Source organism: Megascapheus bottae, chromosome 13 (genome assembly GCF_031878675.1).
Source record: "Megascapheus bottae isolate mThoBot1 chromosome 13, mThoBot2.hap1, whole genome shotgun sequence".
In the NCBI taxonomy this organism is placed as follows: Eukaryota; Metazoa; Chordata; class Mammalia; order Rodentia; family Geomyidae; genus Megascapheus; species Megascapheus bottae.
The window spans coordinates 54,291,951-54,313,447 of NC_143521.1; the positions used below are offsets into that span (position 1 = coordinate 54,291,951).

General features: G+C 41.1%; 1 long non-coding RNA gene across 2 annotated transcripts; it reads right to left on the reverse strand.

Moving 5' to 3' along the window:
- Positions 1 to 2,393: 2,393 nt before the first annotated feature.
- On the reverse strand, positions 2,394 to 19,915 carry LOC150055965 (uncharacterized). Of its 2 annotated transcripts, XR_016537490.1 has the most exons (4): positions 19,814 to 19,915; positions 19,079 to 19,199; positions 17,686 to 17,789; positions 2,394 to 2,545 (listed from the first exon to the last, which is right to left on the reverse strand). It is a non-coding gene; the product is annotated as an uncharacterized LOC150055965 (long non-coding RNA). The 2 variants fall into 2 exon arrangements; XR_016537489.1 differs by lacking the exon at positions 2,394 to 2,545 and having other exon boundaries at positions 17,599 to 17,789.
- Between the last annotated feature and the right edge of the window lie 1,582 nt (positions 19,916 to 21,497).

A 21,497-nucleotide genomic window follows, 5' to 3' on the forward strand; every position in this document is an offset into this window, starting at 1 on the left:
GTTGCTAGGTTGAGAGTCGCTGCCTTGAGTGGGCATGGCCTCACTCACTTGATCAAGTAAGAGTCCAGGCTCATGAGTCTGCCCCTCCAGCTCTGCGTCCTCAGTTGTAAGGGGTTGTCCCTCTCAGCCTTCTCCTCAGGAGTCTGGCCCCTGGATAATCAGGTGATTCTCAGGCTGATGGAAGACTCCTCTTCCCTACCCAGGCCAGTCTTCCATTCAATAGTGTCTCAGTTCTGGTGGCTAGGGAATCTACCTCACCCCACTCTCAAAGAAAGTTTGGTGGTTCTATGAAATGAAACGCGAGCCACTTTAACATTTAGTATTCCTTAGCCAAATTCATCAGTTTTTGACTATAAAGTTTCTCTCCAATTTCCACTTGGAATTTTTAAGAAGGTCCCCAGTGTGAAGATACTTATTATTTTATTCCCGCTGTGTCTGTCAAGAACCTTTAAAAAAAACAGCATGACGGGACAAATAATAGGCTTAACTCCTTAACGGGTCATGCAAATGTCTTATTGACACATATACCAAGCAGGGAGACATGGAAGCCAGGCTCCAACAGAGCTAGAAAATGAGTGGCCCAAAGTGTTGGTTCTCCCTCCCCACTTAGCAACCAAGTTACATTCTAAATCCCACCTTCTTCGCCAGTTCTCTGATGTAGAGAATAAAGAAGGAAAACAAGGTTTTCTCCTCTGGTTCCCTCCAGACTCTTGATAAGATTCTTGCCTTGTGTTTCCCTACCCAGAGTATCATAATTCATTAATTGGCATTCGTTGTATAACTGCAGCCATGAAAGGTTACAACTTTGTGACCACCCAGACCTGAATGCACTTTAGAATCACAAAGATGGGGGTTCAACCTTAGGATCATATGGACCTTGGTGATTTCATTGTTCTGTCACTCTATGGTGATTTCTTACCTTCCTGAGACTTTAGCTGCCCTTCCTTATGACATATTGTATTAATAATATCTGATTGTCTTTGCGTGTCTGTGAAAAGATGAAATCAGTTAACTAGTGTATCTAGTTCACTGATTGCTTGAACTGAGATGAAGGTACAGTTATCAATAGGACATAGGAACAATGATGTGGATAAGAACTCCTCTTCCTGGCACACAGTCTGTCCTAAATCCCTGAGTCCTTTTTTGACCATAAGGAACAAAGCCAGTTTATGAGACACTTGCCATAGCTTCTTCTTTAGGATTATAGATTTCCCTTTGGGTCAGCCACAAGCACCTGACTTCCTGTTTTCTTTTTCCTGGAATCAATTTACAACATGACTGAATTCCCAGGGGAAACAAAGTACTTCAAACATCTCTGAGAGATGCAACCCAAAAGCATCCTACAATGACCCTGAAATAGTTTTCCAAAGTGTGGGGAAAAAATGAACAGTAAAATAATAAATAACTCCTCATTCTTGTCTCTTAAAAAGGTTCTGGTTCCACTTTGTTGGTGGTAAATTTTCCACCTCTGAATATCACCAACATTGTTTTGAAAGCAGGAAAGAAAACATGAACTTAGAGCTATTTTATAGCTAATATTAACTAGCCATATGAACCATAGCTATCAGTCCCAGCATTGGTGAGTCCACATCATTTAAATACCACCTTATCTGTGTGAAGAGCATATGTAGCCAAGACTATTATTATTCTTACCCTGGTTTCGAGGTGGAAAACACTCAGGCTCAGAGGCACAAAGCGAATAACCTCAAGGGGGTGCCAGTATGATTATTCCTATCTGAAAGCCTAATCTAAAATCTAATCTTCTTTCTTAGATATCACTATTGCTTCTCAGCTTGTTTCTCACCAGTGTCCTTCACATTGTTTTAACAGGGCTTGTAAGTAGAGAGCCCTACATAGGGCTTTTTCACATGCTAGATAAAGAATCCGATGTTAAAGACTGTGAGATCCACTCAAAATAATAGAACTGTTGAAAGATACTACAGTTGCAATATTCACAGAAGGAAGGCCAGATGAGTTCTATTCTTACACCAAAGTAAAGCCTCTTCCTGGCTTTTGTTCTCACATTTTCTACCATCTGATTTTCCAGTCTATTCCTTTAGCCCTATGTCTCTTTCTCTCCATTTCCCACCCTTAATCAGATTTAAATTACAAGTGTCAGACATCCAACTCTCATCAGGTAAGGTGAAATGAGATTCCTCAACTTGTATAACTAAGACTTTCAGGTACAGAGAGGCCCTGGGGCGTGTCTGCTTTCCATGTTTCAACCTTGCTTGGCTTCCTCTGAAAGACTGTCTTCATAAACTTACTCTCATCTCTAAACTTGTGACTCTCTATACTTTTACAATTCCCGTGGAAACAGTTCTACCAAGCATACACACTAATTCTAAGGAGTAGAGCCTTTTGAGCAATTCCACGTACCAGTACAGGGCCATTGCTAGAGATGGGGGCTGACTTAACCTCATGAAGGCCATACATCTGCTCTGTAGCTCCGGCCAAGGACAGAACAATTTCCATCATCGTGACATGGATGAAGAGAGGTCTCCTCCAAAGGCATTACACCAGCGAATATCCTTCACACCGTGTCCTGCAGTAAGAATTAAAGACAATGTCAAGATTTGTGCCTTACCCAATTTTTCACTTCTTGTAAAAAACAAAACTCATAAAAAGCATTGTTGCTTTGGGGACCCGGAACTGTTTCCTGCTGGTTATGGTGTTGTGTTGATGGCCTTCCAGGGCCAGCATGTGCCTTGGCAGTCCTCTGGGCCCTGCAGGCCTCCCCTGCTGTCTCTGAGCATCTGGAATCCTGAGGAACCCCGTTGGCACCGAGGAGCCTTCCTTACCCGTGCTGCTACATCCTGAGGTTCGCTGTCACCCACAGGCCCGGTTCTAGGGGATGTTGCTGCTGACCGGTGAAGCCGACCAACCTGCAGGACTCCCGTGATGAGAGGGGACAGCAAAAGGTCTTGGGAAAACCCACAGGACACAAACTTCATGACAAGGAAGACTCCCAGCCAGTGGAGCAAATCCCAACACTTCCTTCTCTTTTGTTTTTTTTTGTTTGTTTTGAAGAGGGACCCAAATTCCCTCCTCAACTATGATTAAACCTGACTTTCAAGTGCTTTTAATATTCATTATTATCTCAGTCTTTACCCTCCCCCCCAAACATCCAGTGTGTGTTTCTTATGCACAATTTAAAGAGACAGAATTGAGCCTCAGAGAAACCGATGCCATCTAGGGAATGAAAGCACAAGTAGAGGGGACAGGCTCCAGCTTCATTGTTCTTTTCCTGAAACTGCTATTTTTTTAAGCCTTATCTATGTGAGTGTTTGGCCACTAGTCTCTCAGCTCACCTCTCATGGTGTAGTGAGGCTCCACAGAGCTCTGGCCTCTGCTCGCCTGGTCAGCAGGCTTGCTGCATCCAGGACCAGTGGCTACCACTGAGCCACAACTAATGTAGTAAGCTTTCCAAGTACTAAGCAACTATGTAAACGTTATAACCCCTCCATGCTTCCATGCTTCAGTTCACCCTGCCAAATATTTATTGCACCTGGGCAATCTTTTTTTATTTTTTTTCAAATATTATCAACAATGGAAGCTCGAAGATAACAAAGGTATCTTACAAAATTAGTGCTTCAAAGAAGGTTGATGAAATGACTCCATGGACACTGTACCATTTGGATGCTGATTTCCATACTAATACAGCCCCATCCGAAACTCTCAGGGACATCCATCAATATATGCAAATATTCATTGGGGGAAAATGGAAATGTATGTAAATGACACCAAGGTTACACTGGCCTATTAACACCACAAATCCCCATTTACAACCCACTTTTAATTTAAGTGATCTTCTTATTAGGAGGACCACTTATGAAGTTAATCTGGAACGAAATCGCAGCATGTCAATTAAAATGGTGTGACGGCAAGACCACACTCAACTGGTAACTCTGAGCAGATGTCTTAATTAGGCTTCGCAGTGGCACGGTGGCCAATGACACACTGTGAAAGTCATTTTCAACTTGGAGTCTGAGGCTTCTCTTCTCTTGCAAAGTTTTTCCTTTACTTCTTTCTGTGGAAAGCCTGGCGATGGTGAGATTTCCTTTTTATGTATTTTCCTTCCTGAGACTTGATTGCTTTTCTGCTCTCTTCTTTCTGTAAAAGTATTCCAAGGAAAATATTTCTACCCGGAGGGATTCTGCAAGTCTTAATTTACTGGAAGTCTTTTGTTTTATCTTAAATATTCATTTGAAATTTGCATTCTTATCCTTAAAATAGCCAGGGTGATTTTCACAGAAAAATAGTTAAAGCCATGTACTTAATGTGGTAAAACCAAGGCCGCCTAATTGTATATTACTGTCCTTGTTCAGAAGATAGAAAAAAAAATGTTAGGAAAGAGTTTCAAAAAAACTCCATTTTGAGAAGGTCAAGTTTCAAAACACTGTGGGGCTTTTCAAATCTGATTTAAAAGTATGACGGTACAGCCAGGTACTGTGGTTAACATCTGTAATCCAGCAACTGCTGGCTTGAGATCAGCCGGTGAAAGACATTAGAAGAAACCCCATGTCGATAAATAAGCTAGATGTTGTGGTTCGTGTCTGTAATCCTAGCTATGCAACAAGCATATGCAATATGCAATCTACAGCCTGCCCCAGGCTAATACATCAAGTCCAATGAATTCTTGGAAATAAAGATGGTCCCTAAGAAGAATCACAACTGATTAGGAGTGAGCAACACTCAATGACACAAACCTATCTGTTCCTGCTATCTCTGGTCCTTCTTTCAGACATGATAACTTATTACCATAAGTGTCCTTATAAATTTCAAATCTGAGCTTATTATTTCCTTACATAACATTCTTAAATGGTTCCCTACAATCAACAACAATTCATTAGAACTCCTCAGAATTATATATAAATTTTCATTATCTTCCTAAATTTCTAACATCATATCTTCATATTCAATTATATATCAATTATAACTAAGGCTGACAGATATAGGGGAAAGAAGAAGGAGGAGAAGGAGAAGAATAAGAGGAAGGGAAAAGGAAGAAGATGACAAGGAGGAGGAGGGAGGAGAAGGAAAAGAAGAGGAGGAGGAAGAAGAGGAGGAGGAGGGGGAGACATCTAGTTAATTTTGCTTGGTGTATATATTTCCCATTCAGCATTAGACTAAAAATTATTGTTTTTCTAACATGCAAATTTAGGTACCTTGCACTGACTTGACAATCCTACTTAAGTGATTATCATAATCCAGACAACCCAAAAAATTTCTGTAGTTTCTTGAAGACGCTTCTCTGTTTGGTTCTTTGTAAATACTGTGAGAGTAAGGCTCCAGCCTAAGTGATTTGCACATTGTCACTGTCGCTGGAGGAAGGAAGGGAGGGAAAGGGAAATATTGAGAGAAGTGGGGTAGAGGAGAAGATGAGAACCCTTAAAGACGACAGACTTATTCCTTCAGTAAAATCCTGGACTTTGTCATATCTCTGGAGAGCTTTTCCTTAACTGCCATTGTCCTTGTCCCCATTGACAGCCTTGGAGATGAACATTTGTGATTCCATAGATCACAGTTCTGCAATCAGCTTGTGATTCTGGCCCCTCACCAGACTGAGTTCATCTAGAATGAAGAGTAAATGTCCCGTATATTTACTTCCTCCCAGTATTCCATAAGTGTTGAATTAAATGGTGAGTATGTTAAAATGTTTAGCAAAATCTATGCATTTGCTAAATGAATATAGAAAACCCACATTCTCCTTTTTAAAAGAATCACCAGTAATGGAGAGCCATTGCCTAGAATAATAATAAAGCAGTGCTAAAAGTTCTAGGATCCTATCCCAGAGTACAGGTGTTTATAGAGCTTAGCTAGGCTGGCGCTGCTCCGGTGGCCTCTGCAGGAGGGGCCATTCAAGGCCAACATGTTTACCTTTCAGCTGGCATGCTTGTGTCCAAAATATCCAGCTGTCTTCACAGAAAGTAGCCAAGATGGCATGGAGCCTGACAGCCAGAAACACAATTTGGCTTTCCCTAAGAGGCATCTACTGCCAGTAAACACTCTTCTGAGGTGCTTTCTGTCTTGGACACTTCTGCTTAAGAAGTCTGTGGCCCACATGGAGTCCCAATGCCAATGTTCTTGAACTTAGCTGGTCTAAAACAGCTGTGGGGGAACTTCTAATATGGATGGGTGGAGTAAAGCTAACACCACACCATCACAGCCACATTTAACAGGGCCATCCTGCTGTTTGTGAGTCTAATGCCACACACTTGGCTTAGCCTTCACCTGTGGGGCTTTTTCACCTAGAATAAAAGTTAAAGTTGTTGAAATAATCCATAATATAGATATTCAGAGAGTGATTTCCTGTTACCTCTCCAACCCCCAGCTCCATCCTCTGCATAAATAGTAGCTGCCTGTGGTTTGTTCTGGGAACTTTTCAGCATGCCTCAGATTCTTGAGCTGGTCATTCTCAGTGACTACAATAGTCTTCTGGAAACCCACCTGACTGACTCCCCCTTCTCAGGTCTTTCCTCACACATCACCGTTCCAGTGAGGCCCTCACCATTGTCTTCTGCCTTTATCCTCTGTACCCTGTTATATTTGAGGTCTCTCTTCTTTAGAACATATGCTCCATGAAAGTGGGACGGATGTCACATTTGCTGCTGCGTCCACACAGTGCAGAACACCCTGCAAATGTGTGCGATGACTTCATTGAACAACAAAGCATGTGCCTTCAGCTATTTGAATTATTACAAGCCTGGAGAAATGATCAAGAAAGGCAGGTATCCAAGCCCAGAGAAAGACCAGGCTTGCTCATCTGCAATCCCAATCTCCTCCTTGGTCGGAAGAAAGCATCACTGTTCTGCCTACTTTAACTCAAGTCTTACTTGTCCCAGCTTTGCAGTGCTGTAAGAGTACAGCAACTCTGGGTCTCAGAGCATAGTCTTCCCAGCAGGGACAATCTATACGTGGTTGGCAGGCATCGGCTCAGAGATTCCCTGGTTCAACTGAGTTCTTGTGAGCCACAGAGCTGAGGAGATTTTCCTATGCACAGGCATAGGAAGAAGTGGAAGCCAGTGCCTTTACACTCAATAAATCTGAGCCCTGCTGTAATTCAAGTCCCAGAAATTCACTTAGCTAGGTCAATTTCTCTCTCCAGAGAATAATAACTGCTCCTCCAGACCCTTCACCTTGCTTTGCTGACTTTACTCTCAGAGGAGGCAGGAAGCCACCTGTGTATCTGGGAGAGTAGGATGTGGAGTGGAGGCAGAGGCTCTTCATTCCAAATCTCTACCTCTTCCTTCTCCTCAAGGTCATCCTCAACAAGCGACTTCCTCTGGGTCTTTAATTTCTCAGTGTGAACAGAAGTATTTTCCAGATCTCAGGATGATTGTGAGAACTAATGAAGGTAATAACAAGGAAAACCTCTCACCACAGGGCCAACATTGAGCAGGCATTTAGCGAATTAAGACCTCTTCTCCACTCCTGATTTAGAAAAGGATGAGCTACTCAACTGTGCCCTCTGGTTGATGTTTGGCCATGATTCAATCTGTCTCTGCCCAAAGATCAACATGTCCCTTTGGCTCTAGTGAGTGAGTCTGTTGGCTACCCCTCCTATAAGTCCACTCTGCTGGTCTCCTCCCTGATGCTCTGAGAACTAAGGAGAGGCTGTGTGAAACTGGGTTACAAATTTAAGATAACAACCTCACATACAAGAGGCAGTAATTTCGGTGTGTGCTGGTCCTGGGGCTTGAATGCAAGGCCTAGGATCTATTCTTAAGCTTTTTTTTTTGTTCAAGGCTAGCTTTCTACTGCTTGAGCCACAGTTCCATTTCTGGCTTTTTGGTGGTTAATTGGAGATAGTAGTCTCACAGAGTTTTCTGCCCTGGCCAACTTAGAACCATGATCCTCAGATCTCAATCTCCTGAGTAGCTAGAATTATGGGTGTGAGCCGTCAGCAACTAGCTTGTCAATAGTTTTAATATAAGTTTACATTGTACAGATTGAGACAAGAAAGGATAATATCTCAGGCATCAGGAACCCCTAGACATTATGATACACATTTTCCCATAATTCAATTCATTCCCAGTACCTCATTAATTTAATACTAGCCTCTGCATTTACAAATGAAGAAACTGAAACAGATTAATTTTATGCCTGGATTCTCATAGCAAAGAGTATCCTAATCCAAACAGATTTGACTACAGATTCTCTCTTCTCAACTTAATCATGTTTCCCAGCACAGTATGTTTAATAGACCATTATTCCATGACAATTCAGATTTGCCAAAGAAGACATCATAGAGATGATCTCCATCAGTAAAAATGATTCCTCTTTTCAAACTTTTTGCATGGATAGTTGAGAAAATAATAGCTCATGACATTGGGAATTCCTGAAATCATATGTTATGCCTTGATCACCTGTGTCACCACAGAAATCTTGTCTTTGCATCTAGAATTTTACTTTTTTTTTTTTTTGGTCTATCATGGGGCTTGAACTCTGTGTCTGGGTGCTGTCCCTGAGCTTTTCAGCTTAAGGCTAGCATTCTATCACAGCATCACTTCCAGTTTTCTGGTGGTTAACTGGAGATAAGAGACTCACGACTTTCAAGCCTAGGCTGGCTTTGAACTATGAACCTTACCTCTCTGCCTCCTGAATAGCTAGGATTATCAGCATGAGTCACCAATGCCCAGTCATTGTTTTTATTTTTATTATTGTTGTTATTGTTGTTATTTATAATGGGGTTACAATTACATTCATGAGGTAATGAGTACATTACTTCTTGCACACTGTTTCCCCTTTCCATGATTTTCTCCCCACTTTCCCTCCCTCCACCCCTCCCAAGTTGTAAAGTTCATTTCCAACATGTTGTTCTGTAAACATTGCTGTTACATTGGTTCACCCTTTGTCCTTTGTCACATCATCTTGTTTTTTTCCTTTCCCTTCCCTGATTCATATAAGTCACTAAATGTATGTATAGTATCACAAGTACCAAAGACAGATACAACAACAACAGGGGATATTACTTCACATAGTACATCAAAAACATTGATCCAGATGCCCTCCAGTAGATGATTGGATCAAAGAAGATGTGGTATTTATAGACAATGGATTTCTATGCTGCCATCAGAAAGGATGACATTGCCCCATTTGTAAGGAAATGGAAAGATTTGGAAAAAATCATATTAAGTGAAATATTTTAGACCCAAAGGAACATAGTCTCAATGGTTTCCCTCATTTGTAGTAATTAGTACACATCTAGCATTCTCCTAGCAGAGGATTACAATAGCTCAAAACCTAGGTTCATAGGGCATATAGAATGAGACTAAATTAAAGAATCTCCAGGATATAGAAACAAGAGCTTTATCTTGTGGTTGTTGTTCTTAATGTACTGTTATTTCTCTTTTCTTTTTTGCCCTTTAGTTAATCTCATATTGTTACTGTATCTGACTTTGTTACCTGGTATATTGTATATATGTTTATTTGATTGAAATAGGAAAGGAAAGGGGGGAAAACCAGATAATTGGGAGAGGGTAGGTAGAGGGAAATGAGGACAAAAACATGAGAAGGGGTATCAAGGTATGAGAAGTTATGCACCTACAACCTGGCGAATGTAACTGTAACCCCTCTATACATTACCCCAACAAAAAATAAGAACAGAAAGAGAGAAAGAAAACAACACTGGCAAGGATAAATCTTGATTCCCTGTTTTGGAGTTCATTTCACGTAGGCTCATCCTATATGCCCATATGTACTGAGTTTTTGAGCTATTGTGTTCGTCTGCTAGGAAAATTCTAGACGTAAACTAATTATTACAAATGAAGGAAACTATGGGGTCTATATTTCCTTGGGTATGGCTTAATATGATTTTTCCAAGTCTTTCCAATTCCTTACAAATGGGGCAGTCATCCTTTCTGATGGCAGCTTAGAATTCCATCGCGTATACATACCACTTCTTCTTGACCCACTCATCTATGAAGAGCCATTTGGCTTGGTTCCATATCTTAGGTATGGTGAATAATGCTGCAATGAATATGGTTGTGCTGGTAGATTGCATATGGCCTTGTTTGTGGAAGTTTGGGTAAATACCAGTAGTGGGATTGCTGGGTTATAGGGGAGCTCTATGTTTAGTCTTTTGAGGAACCACCACTGGCTATTGTTTTTCATAAAATAGTAAGTCCCTTTACTATCGATGATGAAACAAGCAAAAAGAAAAGGCCCTAGTTTTACTATCAAGATAACTACTGTTAAGATATTAGAACAGTTGCTTGTAGTGTGAATGATGTCTAAGTTTTAGCTTTGATATGATTATATGTTAAAATTAAATACAATTGATTTTAATCCTGTCCCCTTATCTTTACAACTGAGTAGGTTTAATTCTGTAGAACACTGACATTTTTTTAAAGACAAGGGAAAGATAAAATGTACAATCTGCCTTTTTAAAAGCAATGCTAATCACGTTTATAACGAATGATAACCAGAAATAGCTACTTTTTGTTTGTCCTTCATTTTCCCATGGATTTTTAATGTGCTTGAAATGATGGCATAATGCTGCTTTTAAGCATAAAGAACTCAGATATGTTCACAGTTCCTAGATGGAAGATAAAATAAATAGCAGCTTAATGGCAGATAATATCTGCCAGTGGGTGGTTTATTTCTTTCAAAAAGAATGGCTCTTCCTATTTTCAGTATATATTTTATAGATGCAGAAAATCATTATTCAAATCCTGTGGCACTGAAAATGGTTCTATGCCACTTCTAAAAGGCTACATTTAGATGGAGGAAATTGGTTCTTTTTGTTGTTTATTAATTTTCTCAGTGACATTAAAACATTTCAGCATTTTAACAAACATTTCCAAGGACTTAAATTGGAATAGTAGAAATTATTGTTTCAAATGGGCATGTGTCATGGCCAGAGATATTAACTTGAATTGGTGGCGTAAAGGATTCTGGAAACACAAATCTTGAAAAGTCAGAGGAGAAAGATTAACAATGACAGCAAAATAGGACTATGGGCAGGAAGCTGTATACCATGCTGAGCATGAGTTCTAAGCAGGAGAAAGGGTATCTTTACAGCATGCTTTTCTGGTCCTGCCTCTCCCATTATTGAAATTATCATTAGTAATCTGTTCTTAGAAGTATGAAAAAAATCTCTACAAGTCTTTTTCTATTCCACAGCCCACCAAATGGCAAACAAGAAGTATACTGAGCCTCAGTTTATCCGAGAAAAGATTTTTCATGAAGTGCAGGGGAATTATGTTCTTGTTATACAATATTGCTTTTCACTGAAAAATCCTGAAAATTGTAGTTCTATTCAGAGAGCTTTTGGCACTCAGTGCTTCACAAGGAAAATCTTCATTTCTGTTCCTTTGCAAGTCATCAGTATGGAGATTTTATTTTATGTATTATCTCATATCAGCCTGTATCCTCATAGAACTTCTTTGTTTGAATCTTTGGGTCAAACTACATGAGTAGTTCCTTTATCAGGAAATGTATTCTGTCGATAGTTTAGAAAATCCCATTTTTAAATAACACACACACATAAAGAAGAATATTCATTGTTTGTGGGTAAAAAGAAAAATTCTTATTAATACTGTGATAGAGTCTAGCATATTTGTACAGAAACAGAATTAATGTGTTTCAAACTTTGGATATAGCTCTAGCCCCTGGTATGAAGAATCATCCACCAAAAATAGCTAAATAAAATCAGTGTGGTAAAGAAATACATCTACTGTGATAATCTTTTGGTCAGTAGCCAAGAAATGGTCATAAGAGCTAGAATACGCAGACTGAAAATCTTTATTATTCAGCAAACCATTTATCCTCTAATCTCCAGAGAACACAACAGGAGAAACAATGGACAATCTATATTGTTTGTGTTATATCCTCCTGAGGTGCTTAGTTTTTCATTTTCATAATTAAAAATAAAAGAAATATCTATGCCAATGTTTGTCTCTGTGGTATTTTCCATTTGTTTTGGTCTGTTTCTTGATACTCTGAAAGTACTTGTAACCTAAGTAATCAGTTGTAGTAGATACACATGGATGACTTTTGAAAGTTTTCTTTACATATCTTTTATCTCTTCTTCCTCAATCTCATCAGCCCTTTGTTAGAAAACACATGCTCTTTCATAGATTTATCTGTGTTCTAAACTTTCCAGAAGCTGTTTATAACTTACCTCTTTAACATAATTTATTTCCCATAATCTCAATGAAATTCTTGACTGGTCTGTAATGCTAACATAATTCTGCTATTGCAGTTTTCATTTCTCCAGGGTTCTACATTATCTCACACTCCTCACCATGTTCTCAGTCTTGTTTTCATCTCATCTAATACACTACATGTAATATCCTTAAAAAAAAAAACCATCTCCTTCAATAGATAATTGCCAAGGATTTCCTGTTTCTTTGAGTTTTCATAATTATCTTTGGCAACCATTTCTCAGACTTCTCCCTTGTGATTGTTATTATTGTTTGGCTTCGATGTATTGCAGCTCTCATGGACTGACATGGAGTTCTAAGTTCTTCCTGGATTTCTGATGAAATCAGAACCTTTGATGTATACAGCAGTAACCATTCTTCAGTAATCAGTCTTCACAAGTACATGACCAAAGTCTTCCTATTTCTCTTCCCCTTAACAAAAGTGCAGGAACCACATTTCCCACCTCAGAATTCTATACACCACTGAATTAACACCCTATCCTTACCACCTTACCACCTCCAGTTACTGCCCAGTCATCTTTTAATAATGGCCATTTCTGGAGTGCTAAATCAAATAATATAATAAAATGAGTTCCTTTGCATAATGATAGCAAAAATATAGTTCTATTATGTCAGAAGTCCAAAAATCAAGGTTTGCGTGTATCCATACTCACTCTGAAGTCCCTAGGGCAGAGGTCTTCCACAGCTGACAAGCCTATGGTGGCATCCCTTGGCTGGCAGCTACACCATTCCAACCCTTGGCTCTACCTTTATATGGTCATCTTTCTCTATGTTTTTCTTCATGTTCTTTTCTCATATGAGACACTCATTGGATTTGGGACTTTTAGCCTTTCATAATTCTAACTACAGAGAATCTATCATTATAATTGCAGAAATTCTAACTGGAATCACATAATGGAGGTTGTAGCTAGACCTGTGTTTCTACCAAGGAATCAGTCAAGGATATAAAATCCAGGACTAATAAAATCCATGAGATTCCACACAAAGAAGCACAATGAAATTTTTTAAATGGTCTTTCCCACCTCTTTTCCCCAGAACACATCCTGAGTAACAAGCAACACCCATGAAACATGTTCTTTTGTTTCATTAGCATTAATACTGGCAAAAAAAATATTTCCCAGACCCAGCCTTCAGTGACTTCTCAGTCCAACTTTATAGATGTCTTTTAAGTTTACATTTTCTTCTAAGCCCTCATAGGTATTTTATTTCACATTATAGACAAGCGCTGCCAGGGGCCGATAGCAGAGACCACCTTAAATCAGCAGTCAGTGATCAACTTTATCAGCTACAATTTGGAAAATCAGACAAAGATGGAAGTTTCAATTTTCTTCTTCAAAATAAGCTCCTCATTTCCTCTCTACTTTTCCTGCTCCCATCTGCTCTCCCCTAAACCATGATCCACATAGGGACTTTGGAGGGTGTGAGGAGGAAGAGGGAACTGCCATATTCATATAGAGTAAGAGGCTACATGAGACTGAGCCATCTCAAGGCAGCCACTGAGATCTCTCAGTTATGAGCTCTGAAGTTTTCATTTGCAACTGCTGATTAAATCATGAAACAATTCTAGGTTAGGAAAAATGTTAGTAATCAGCACTACACAATAGTTATTGTTGTTAATTTGTTTGTTTGATGAAAAAATAATTACTGCATATTCACTATCCTATTATGGATCATATACCTTAGTAAAAAGTATGAAAATGAAAAGGTATGCAAAAGAATGAAAATTTTCTAAAGCAAGAAAAATCTTACTCCTAGGAAAACTGAGGGTGGGGGACACCCATAGGAGAATCCATACCTTAAAATTTCCACTTCAGCTCTGGACCTTAGTTTCCTAAGGTCTGGAGAGAAAAAGGAGTTGTCCTATATCACATAAAGTTGGAACTAGGATCTGGATACCTACTTTCCAGATTGTTGTTCTCTCTAGACAATCATTTTAAGGGAATTGAGAATACATCACATTCTATGTCAATGTCATTCAACCCTGTGTTCCTTTTCGGATTTCAAGTATTTTGTCAATATGTTCACAAAAGAGATGTAACCACCTCCCACAATCACCCTCTGACAGGAGACCAGGAAGTGTTACTCTTTCATGCTCTAGGTAAAGAATGAGATACCCAATATGGACCTTCAAAAAGGCAAAGGTGGCTCTGTTTCTGTGCCACTTGGAAGGGAAAGATTTGACTACACATCAAGATAAGGGGAATCCCAGGTGTGAAAGAAGTGAGGAAGAAGCAGATAATGAGAGAAAAATGAGATTCAGATTTATGTCTGAACTGAAGCTCAAGGGTAGGTATTTTCCAGGAGGAGAGAAAATAAATGGCATTCAAGCTGAAGGGAGAGAACAAGAAGGTGAGAGTAGAGGAGGAGAGTCACGATCTGACACTGTAGTTCAACATGGCTTCTAGGAAAGACATGATTTGGAAAGATCCACAGAGATATTCAGACCAGATTAAAAAAGGCCTGTCTCTCCTAAGGTAATGAAGTTGAATTTCCTACACCATGGCCATTAGGGTAATAAAGACTTTTCAACAAAAGGGATGGGCACAATGGTTCATGTCTGTTAAGGTTCAGGATGATGGTGGGCCAGGCCAGACCCAGTGAGATCCTATGCAAAAGCTAATTGTAGTGCCAATTATGGTGAGGCAAACCTGAAATCCCTCCTACCTGTGAGGCAAAGGTCAAGGAGCTCACTGAGTTCATCTGGGGGAAAAATAAGGATGATTCCATCTCAACCAATAAACTGGGCCTGGTGGATCATGGCTGCAATCCTAGCTCTGCAGGAGGACTAAGTGGATAGATCATTATCTGAGACATAATTTAATAAAAAGCACAAGACCTGAAAATAAATAAACAAAAACTAAAAGAACTTATGCTCCAGTAAAGCCCAAGTGGCAGAGCAAGACTGAAACAATAAAAAAATGTACATATACTGTATGTGTGTTCCTGTGTACAGTGTGTGTACAGGTAATATATATGTATGTGTAGATATGAATGTGTGTATATATATGTATAGTGTGTATATGTGTATGTACATATATATAGTATATGTGGCTGTATTACACACTTAGATTTGTGTTGTAGAAAACTGACAAGATAAAAGTCTTGCAATTCAAATACCACCCCCTGGAAGGCAAAAGAAAAGAAAGCCATAAAGCCACAGTAGGAAGGGGAAAAAAATGACAGACAGGACTAAAATGAACACTTAGCTCTCATTTCTATCTCAGCGTTGCTCCAAATACTCTAACATCGTCACATGATTTCAGTTCTCAAGACAAATAAGAAATACATTTTTTCCTGGAAAACCATCTCAGTATGCAATTTTCAAAATCTGAAGCCCAAAAGGAAAATCAAAATACACCTTCATGATCCCAACACCCGGCATTCCTCCATTTTTCCTGTGTACAGTACAAGCACCTGGAGACAGACATTAGTCTCAGGGATGGCTGGTAAGGAATGAGGGAAACACACAGATGACTTTCAGAAAATAGAACTGCGAGAAGAGCTACCTCATGGTGTGCTGGAAACCTGAGCTACGGTGGAGTGTCCAGAACCCTTGTCTTGACGGTTGAAGTGGATTTCAGAGTTTTGTTTGCAGCATAAAAAGGCGTAATACGCAGTGGGTGCTGAATTAAAATGAGTTTTTAATACCATCCCAAGCCAATTCCTCTTCAGTTCTCCTAACACAACGGCACATGGAAGCTGCACGGTAGAAACAGCCACATTCAGAAGGAACTTTAGCATTCTTTGTTTCTCTGCTCAGGCCTCTGAAGCATTCAGTTAATGCTCTCAGCCATAAAACAAGGAGAGGTTGGTCTCCTTTGCCTAACCATGCTGTCTCCCTGATTTAAGCACATTTTACCTGTGAATGTCCTTGGCTACTCCCCAACTGTATTTTTGTCCCATAAAAGGCACTAAATTAAAGATAGCTTTGGCTCTGGGACTTAGTGAAGTGATTTGAAATGTGCCCAAGACTGTTCCTCCCTTCCCAGACCCAGTGAGTTTAGCCTCAAATGTCATCTCCCCTCAGCATTCAACTATCTTTCCTGGGAACCCCGCTGCAGTCCAGGGGCCTCCCCTCTACAAAACCTCTGCTTCCCACTTGCCCCCTAGAGTGGGCCACTGCGCTCTGTGGAGAATTTCACCACTTGTCACCATCTTACCCAGCTATACTCAGTAAGCCAGACTCTGTGCAGCAGCCAGAATGGCTTTTGACAACACAAATCAAGGGATATCACATCACTGCCCAGCCTGACTTCCTCACTAGCTTTTCTTTGCAGGCAGAGTCTAAGGCCTTGGAACAATTCACATTGCCTGTCGGCAATTTCTATTCTCCATGTTTCCATTCCCGCTGCCACAATCTGGTCTAAGGTCCTGTCATCTATTCCCTTAACCAAAAGCAAGTATCCCCTGAATCGATCCTTCTCCCTCTGCATTTGCCTTCCTCCTGTGTATTTCACTCATAGCCTCAGATTTCCTTTCTACCACTTTAGCCCCAGCTCCACTTCCAGTTTTTTCTGAGTAATTTACTGGAGGTAAGAGTCTAACAGTCTTTCCTATCTGAGCTGGCTTTGAACCAAGATCTTCAGATCTCAGCCTCCTGAGCAGCAAGGATTACAAGCGTGAGCCACCGGTGCCGAACTCAGATGTCCCCTTTCTGGAGGCCCTTTCAGCCTAAAGTTCTTCAAGTATCAATAATCCATTGAGGTGCTTGAAGAGGTGCTTCAGGCTACTGGACAGACCCAGGCCCCTGCCTGGTATCCATCTTCACTACACACATGCACACACACACACACACACACACACACACACACACACACACACATCATCATCATCATCATCATCATCATCATCATCATCTTCAACACAAAGCAGTTTTATGATCCCAAATCTATCTCCTGCCTTGAAGAGCTGCCCTCCCCTGTATCATGCTTGCCACTGCCATGCTAAGCCTTGCTTATGTCACTTATCCCCCAAAGTATTCATCAGTTAGGTCCAGACAGCCTAAATAAAGAAACTATCCTTCTCATGGTTATAATCATATGGGCGAGTTAACTGCTGTATGACAGAGATTTGACCAGGTCACCTCCCCCCTCCTTACATCCAGCCCTTAAAGGATTCCTCATTACTTCCAGACATGAGGGTCAACCACCTCTCCAGCCTCATCTGTCCTAAGCTCTGATGGTCTCAGCTGGAAGCACAGCCTCGCCCTGCAGGACTACCTCATCATGGGTTTTTGTATGTATTACATCTTTTTTTTTTTTGCCAGTCCTGGTCTTAAGCTCAAGTCCTGAGCACTGTCCTTGGATTTTTCTCAAGGCTAGAGCTCTACTACATGAGCCTCAGCACCACTTGCAGCTTTTTCTAAGTATGTGATACCAAGGAATTGAACCTGGGTCTTCATGCATGCTAGGCAAGCACTCTACCACTCACTAGGCCAAACTCCTGGCCCCATGTATTGCATCTTTTGTCTGTATTATCTTTGGAGTTGTTTTTTGTTACTTCTCTTCTTTCTTACCTTGTTTCTGCTCTCCTTCTTCATCAACTATTATTCTTCATTCTTCAATATCTATCCTGGGTATTTTCTCTTCTGTCAAGTCTTCTCCCATGTCCCCATGTTATCTGTTCAAAAGCAAGGCTTTCCTTTGTTACATTTCTTGGTTTATGATTTCGTGTCTGACACTGATCTATAAACTTGCCAAGGATATAGTCAAGGTCTTATTCAGCTCTCTTTTTATAGTGCCTTCTTCATTTAGAGAAGCTGGCTACATTGCCATTAAGTGAACAAATGAATAAGCAACCCCATCCACTCTTGAAGACTCTATAATTTTCACCTGCCTGGATATTCTCCCTCTTGATAACCACCGTGAATCAGATTCCTTTGTCCTCTATGTTACCTCTCTTGGTGGGTCTTAAATACCTGATGAACACAGACAAAGCCTAGCCATTTCTTTCTTTCTACCTTTATGCTGTACCCATAGAAGTTTCTCATTGTACTTGGCTGATTGATTGTTTCTGTTCGATCTATTACTCCTTCTTGATTCTGCAAGTTGCTGAATATAAAGAAAACCTTCTCAAAAATCAAACAAGTAAAAAAAATCACAAAATGTTCTTTTCTAAAAATAACATCTCCCCAAACACTCAAGGCAGAGTTGTACATTTTCTCCTCTGCCATTAATGAAAGATGCTACTCCCTCGGTTTTCATTTTGTCTGCATCACGTCTGTGTTGCCTAGAGATTTGTGGCTGTTGTTTCAAGGAAGATCAAATGACAACGGAAGATGGATGATCTCCTTGATTAAAAAGTGGCACTCAGATACATCAGCTTTCTTCATATTCACAGAGGAGAGGACTGTTCCACAGCTGGTGCCAGCTGCAGAGGCATGTGTCCCTGGGCTATGTCAACACAGGCTGTCCCTTCATCAGACCTTCTCACCCAGGACCCACAGTACTCTAACACAAGGTAAAATCAAAGCCTCCACGGAGGGGTGAGGATTTGCTGCTGACTGACTCAGGATGATCATCGTTGGAGAGACATTTCACAAATTGGCATAGCCTAGCTGACCAACGTAGAGCCAGATCTCAGCTCCAATGGCGTCAAGCAAGGTGACGCTAAGCACATTCCTCATCCTCTCTCAGCTTTCCTGGCATAATCTGAAGCATGGAGGTGCTGAGAGCTCAGCTAGTGGGATGGCTGGGGGTAGGATGAGACAACGCAAGGCATGGCATCACTTGTCAGTTAGTGCTCCACAGTGGGTGCTATTGTCTCTTGGTACTCAGAACCTTATCTGTCATAGCAGTTACTAGTTGTTGGACAATTCCACTGGGTCATATTCTGTGCTAGTTATTCATGTACTCACATGCTAACTTATCCACCCCATAATAACTTTTTAAGTAGACATCATTTCTTACATGGTCCCTGGAGAAGTGTGAGTTTCTAGAAAGATAAGTAACTGTTCAATATCTCACAGCCATAAAGGTGATCTGTTTGGTAGAATGAAGTGACTCCCATCCTCTTGCCTTGATTCCTGTCCTGAGCGGGGGGAGAGAGATGATCAGGACTCTGAACCTCATCCCAACTCACCCAGCATCCAGAAGGAGTTGTGACACAGAGGCTGGCTTGCCCAAATGGATTCCCTCTAGGGCTGCTAGTTCAGGCTTCACCCCCGCCCATGATCCCTCAGCTCTCCCTACTCCATGGATGGATGAGCAGAATAGAAAGTTCTTCCCCATTGCCAAGCAAAACTAAGAAAGAGCTGCCCTCCTCCTCCTGTGGAAAATGCCCTCTCCACAGACATTCAGGGATAAAACTGCCAGCTACATGGCAAAGACCCCTAAGCCCCTTAGGACTAATAACTGCTAACTCTTCTGCAAAAAAAAGTTCAGGCCTTCAGTTTTATTTCCCATTAAACATTCCCACCTGCCTAGCATTTGTGGCGCTTTATAGAGCTGGCTGATCAATCCTTAACCCCACAGAATACTTTGCTCCTTGGAGGGTGGTGTAAGAGATGGAAGAAAGCCTTGAGCTCCCTCTAGAGGTCGCAATAACGTCACCAACGCAAGCTAATTGTTGTGATGGGCAAGGGCATTGTCTCCTTCCTCACTGAGTGTTAGGAGCCCTCCAGGAATTAATTTAAGCCAGCGTACTCATCTCCGAAAATGTGAAGAAGGCCAAACTGAAAATCTCCTCTGCTTCTTCCATGTGACCACAGACATCAGCTCTGGCCAACAGGGAAGGTGGTGACCTGGTCCCTGGAGTCTTCTGACCTTCAGCAGAAAGAAGGAAGGAACCAATCAGTCAGCCCAAGGTGGGAGTTAGGAGGCCTTTCCTGACCTCCAAAGAGAGGAAAAGAGCACTGGTCAGTGGGAAACCCTGCAGGCAGACAGGAACCACTTGCTCCAGATAAACACAGTGCCACCCTCAGCGTGAAGGAGCCTGGAGACGAGCAGCTCACTGATGCCTAACCCAAACCCAATCCATTCATGGGAAATATTTGAGACTTGCCAAATACATTTTGGAATAATCAGCATTGTTAGTATACAATTAGTAAAGCTGCCTAAGGCTGGCCAAATGAGGTGCTCTGTCTCCTGATTAACATAGATTGCACCTGTCATCATTAGTATTTTTCTCAAAGAGATATACCCAGTTTTTAACCTCAGTACTGGTCAATGTGTTGTTATTTAGGATCAGGGTCATTGTAGACATAATTAAGTCAACAGTGGGTCACGCCGGAGTAGAGTGGATCCAGTGACCTGGATTTTTATAAGAAGATGAAATTATGGATACAAATTGACAGAGACACACAGAGAGACATCATGTGGCACTGAAGAAAGAGATAAGAACATTGCATCTAGTTGCAAAGGGACCTAAGAATAGACTCCACCAGAAGCCAGGACAAGAGGCATGGAAAGATCTCTCTTCAGCAGTGTGTTTGGAGGAAACGGAACTGTAGTTTGGGCCTGTGGACTCCATAATACACTGATGAGACAGTGTATTTCTCTGTGTAAAACCACCTGCTTTATGAGAATGTGTTATGGCAGCCTTAGCAAACGAGAACACCTTACTCCTTTCTCAGCACAGTGAAATGAAAATGTGAGGACATCCACAGTGAGGGTACTGCAGTCTGTCCTTTCCAAGATAGCCAACAACTGCCCGGTTGTTTACTCTGTTCACAGAAAGAGAGGCAGGAAAGAAGCCAGGGAGGAAAGGGAGAGGGGGGAAGGAGGGAAGGAGGGTGAGGGAGAGAGAGAGAGAGAGAGAAAGAGAGACAGAGAGAGAGAGAGAGAGAGAGAGAGAGAGAGAGAGAGAGAGAGAGAGAGAGAGAGAGAGAGAGGCAAAGGCAAGCAGCAAGGCAGGCATATTTCCCACCAACACAGACAATTTCAGACACCACATACTAAGGTTGTAGAAATAGCTTATCTAGCTTATCTTTTATTTAAGGGCAATAAATTGTCTGCCTGGTCTATTAATTTCATCAGCTTCCCAGAAGAAGGGAGTTCATCACATGTAAATGATAACTCCTCTTCCCCAGAAAAGGGACTGTTCTCCCATCCTGTCTTCCAAGGGCTCTGTCTTTCTAGACTGAAAGCTATAGGAGAAAGGTCCCATGTGGTTTCAAAGTTCCTGCTACCCACCATCACATCTGCACTCGGACATTACACGGGGCTGGGAAGGAGAAAGCAGGAAGCAAATCCTCTGCGATTGGCAAGGCAGAAACCTCAGAGATGATCCTCTCTGTCCTCTTGGAAAATCCTGGAAATATCAAAGGAAGAGTGCGCTTATGTTTTATTGATCAGTTAACATTGGGTAAAGTACTTTATATACAAATAC